This window comes from Magnolia sinica, chromosome 6, assembly GCF_029962835.1.
Source record: "Magnolia sinica isolate HGM2019 chromosome 6, MsV1, whole genome shotgun sequence".
Taxonomy (NCBI): domain Eukaryota; kingdom Viridiplantae; phylum Streptophyta; class Magnoliopsida; order Magnoliales; family Magnoliaceae; genus Magnolia; species Magnolia sinica.
In genome coordinates this window covers 53093371-53097938 of record NC_080578.1, presented here as the reverse complement: position 1 = coordinate 53097938, position 4568 = coordinate 53093371, and the positions used below count along the sequence as shown (strand labels likewise).

Genomic DNA, 4568 nt, shown 5'->3' with positions numbered 1-4568 from the left:
GTGGATTTCACACGTACATCGCGTGGGGTCCACAAATCAAGCTGATATTTGTGATTCCCTTCATCTAGGGCCTGCCGAAATCCAACAACAAGTGGGCCTCATGATCGAATGATCTGGTTTAGGTGGGCCACATTCCATCACAAAAAAAGGGAGAGAGAGAGAGGGAGAGAGAGAGAGAGAGAAATGGTGGAGATGGAGAGACCCCGCCACTATGGGTTCCTCTTGGATACAAGGCATACATCAAGATGGGTCCCACCGTATGTGGGCCCTTAAATCACAAAAATAAAATTTAAAAATGTAGATCTAAGGTCACCCACTATAGATCTCCTTGGTCCGGTGGAACGCCAAACTCCTTAGCTTCGATCTCAATGGAAGATGATGAAGTTTTGAGGGTCGAGATGGGAGATGAGAGGGTAAGAAGTGGGCCACACACAAAACTCTCTCATGGAGATTGAAGAGCTTAGACGTGGGATTTATTTTTTCTTGTGTTTGGGTTGCTTGGAAGAGAAGGGAGAATAAGAGAGAGAGAGGGATGGGTGATGGAGTGATAGATGGGAGAGAGAGATAGGTTGTGTAAGAGATTTGTTGACTTTTGAAGTTACTTGTGTGAGAGAGGTATTGGTTGTGATGGGTTGAGTGATGTGTGTACTTGACTGGTACTTGACCATTGATGGGATTGATGGGATATGTTGGGTAGAGATTCTCTCAAAATTGCAAATACGCAGCATTTTCCTCGAACCGAATGCGGGCCCACATCTCTTGGCCCAGGTATCGCCTTAGTGCGTGAGACGCGGCGTTGGAACCTCAGTGATGATGTGGTCACTAGGGTACAAGTCTCGGGTTGACAGGGTGTGACTTAGGGTCGTGCGCAAATGTTGGTTGTAGGTCGCGGGTTGCCGAAATTCGATAGGGAGGATCGTGGGAATCTACGGAATGGTACGGACTATGATACGGGTCTTACACAACCTATGATGATTCCACTGTATCAATGTTTTGAATCATTAAAAATGGGCCCCACCTATAGCAATGGATAGGGTTCAAGTCAGTCTGGGCCTTGTTCCAAGAATTTTGGCACTTGACCTATAACTTGTGGCCCTATTGCAATCATGATCACCTCATAGTCAGGCATGTGTTTTCCTCAAGAGACGATAGTGACTCAAATGAACGGCCATCCAACCGTACTCAATGAATGTTTCAGGGTTATACATGGAATAACAAAGACCTGCAAATCAATAACCTAGAATTTACTAGCAACAAGTGATTAAAATGCTAATAATAATGCATAACAATATTCTTCTTCAAAAGAGAATGTACAGCTACAACTACACCTTCAGGTTGGAAAGTTTAGGCCATTACAATTAGTATCAAGGAATTCCAAACATCTGTTACAATAGAGATTAAATATTGAATTGATCTTCATGAGACATTAAATAAATCAATAACCTGAACAGTTGCTTTCAGTCCAAATGCTTTAACTGCAACAATGACATTTGGATTTCCATCCCATTTTAAAGATGGCTCCATGATTAGCTCGTTCTCATTGGTGGTGTAAACTTTCATTCCTGGACAGAATTAAATCAAATAGATAGGTGTGCATAGTCTCAGTTAACATGTGAAAACCCAAAGCAATAAAGAAATGAGAAACAAACATCACACAAGCAATCAACGTTGAACATTTAAAACATAGAAACTAGGATTTTGTCAAGCAAATGAAACTAAAATTTGTACGCAGTAATCACCAGAAAGATATCTAAAATAAACTGCACAACAGCAACTACAAAATGAAGATTGTTATTAACTATCATGAAGCATGTATTGAAAAACTCTCTAAGGAGAAGAGGCCTGTCCACCCATGACAACCAGAAAATAAACATCAACTATAGAGGGATAATGTAAAATGAGTCAAAGATTCCCACACAATATATAAAGATAGAGAAGAAATCAATTTTAAAAAAAACTATTCCCTTTCAAAGTCATCATAAGAAGTTACACCCACTCTATCTTAAACTTCTCCTTCTTTGCTTGCTTTATCACCCATATAATGGTAGGAAAACCTTAATAAGTATTAATGCCTGGAAATTGCTATTTCCTTCAAAAATAGCTTACATGTCAGAGGCTTAATAATGATGCCTGATATTAGAGCTTTTACATTTCAAACAAACAAACCTTAAAAAGTTGGCGGCAGGGTTCCCAATGTTTGGGCTTTAAATTCAACTAATTCAAGTTTATACTTAGCAACATTCTCAGCAATAATTGGCTTGGAAATTTTCTTTGCAGTACTACAGATTGCCTAAATAAGAAAAACATTAGAATTAAGGAAAAACATGTTGATAGCTAGTGTTGATTTGAACATAGTTAAATAAATTGGAAGAACAGGACCAAACACAGATATCTTCGTGAAGATAAAGAAGGCCATGAGCCACCCCGCCAATGATTTTATAGCACCTTTGCTAATCCAGATTTGCTTTTTTATTTGGATATATATATACAGCCAGCCAACAAATGCAGATGAGTTCATCAAATAATTCAGAGTAAATAACAAAAAATCACTTCAGAGTTAAGTGGTAACGGAAATTTCTTATATAGTATGAGAGTTATAATTTTGCAGAAGCATGATAAACAAACTATATGTGTGGAAAAGGATCTAAACCAAACAAAAACTTGTCGAGGATGGTGTTGGGTACGAATTCATAGATTAGAATCTTCTCTTCTCCTTCGATGCAACAGTCTAAGAGCCTAACAAGATCCTTGTGTTGTAGTTTAACAATTAATGCAATCTCGTTCTTGAATTCTTCCAAACCTTGTTCAGAGTTACGAGAGAGCCTCTTTACAACTATTGCTAGTCCATCTGAAAGCTAACCCTACATTGATAGCATGCTTATTAAGATCATCACCTGTCAACAGGGTTGCAAAATGTACATGCCATGCATATTTGGGCCATATTCTAAATGAGAGATGCCAAAATCTGAGTTTTGGAGTTTTGATTTCCTCTGCCAAATTGAGAGATGCCAAAATCCGAGGAATAAGAAAGCCAAAAGTTAGAAATATGGTCCACTAAAATGGATCTGCAAGCAACATCAATTGGAAACTCGATGCCCAAGTGGAGATTTAAAGATAATGGCAATGCGGATCTCATTGACATTAAAATCTGGTGATGATGATACATTTTAGACAATGGCAAAAAGACATTGTTACATTTTTTTGGTGATAATGATAAATTTTAGAAACACATTGCATATGAATTTTAAAAACTGGTCTTTTCAAGGCTGCATCTAAGTTTGGCTCCTCTTTGTAATTGAAAGCTTCATCAAAGCCTACCTCTTTCTTCAGAAGATCAACCTGAAATATATTAAATACCTCTATAATACGAGAAGTCCTTCCTGATATAAGTATTGTAGGGTGTCTGATAACATGTCTAACATGGCAATTTTTCTATGCCATTTACATATGGTCCATAATTTATGATGCATCTTTCCATTTTTTAGATTAACAATAAAATTTAAGTCACTGTTCAAAGAAAGAACTTTGCTAATGTCAAATGCATGTGCAGTAAAGCTCATGTACACTCTGTGCATGTGTAAGCATGGAATGATTGGTCAAAGATCCAATACATCCATCATAATCGCACCATTATATTGATGCCATATCCTAAGAATTAAGTTGATCCCCTCATCAGGTTGGCCCTAGTTTGCAAAACAAAGGTAAGGCTCTGAAAAACTTGGCTTAAGTTTTCTAACCCCTCCCAACTACTACTCTTTGGGAAGAGATGTACAAGGCCAGGCTAACCTGATGGATGGATTACATCAAGCACCTATGTACCTTGCTGAGACAAGTGTGGGTTGTAGACGAGCTTTATTGCACATGTGCGAGGTGTATACAAAATGGGGAGGTAAATTTTTAAAAAATTAAAATTAAAATTAAAAGAACGGAAGGAAAATAAAATATTCCGGTGGAAATTAAAATTAGCATTACCAAATGCCCCACCTAGAATATCAACAGGTTGTATGGAAAATAAACATTCCGATGGAATCCACCCTAAAATCTGAAAAACCCTAAATCAACATTGAGATTGAGAGAGAGAGAGAGAGAGAGAGAGAGAGAGAGAGAAATACCTTAATGTTCCTGGAGATTTAATCCTTCAACCACAGATTCAGAGAGAGTGAGAGGGCATGCGTGGGTAGGGCGTTCGGCAATAGGATCAAGCAAGGAGGAGAGAGAGGAGGGAGAGAGATCGAGAGGAAGAGAGAGAGAGAGAGAGAGAGAGAGAGAGAGAGAGAGAGAGAGAGTATGAGAGAGGGATTGAAACAGGGATTGGTTAGGGCACTGGCCCTAACTAGTCAAGTGAAATTTGAGTGATGGGGTGGCTGACCTCAGCAAGTTCTACGGGTCCCATCATGAGGTATGTGTTATATCCAAATCGTCCATCCATCAAGCGAGCTTGTCGTAAGGCTTAAGACAAAAAATAAGATAGATCCAACCATCAAATGGACCACACTGAAAAAGGTAGTGGGGGAAGTGAACGTCTACCATTGAAACCCTTTAAGAGGTCACAAAAGTTTTGGATCAAT

General features: G+C 38.7%; 1 long non-coding RNA gene across 1 annotated transcript; it reads right to left on the bottom strand.

Annotated features, from left to right (window-relative positions):
* Window positions 1-1364: 1364 nt before the first annotated feature.
* On the bottom strand, window positions 1365-2385 carry LOC131250041 (uncharacterized). Its single transcript, XR_009173008.1, has 2 exons — window positions 2167-2385; window positions 1365-1562 (listed from the first exon to the last, which is right to left on the bottom strand). It is a non-coding gene; the product is annotated as an uncharacterized LOC131250041 (long non-coding RNA).
* Between the last annotated feature and the right edge of the window lie 2183 nt (window positions 2386-4568).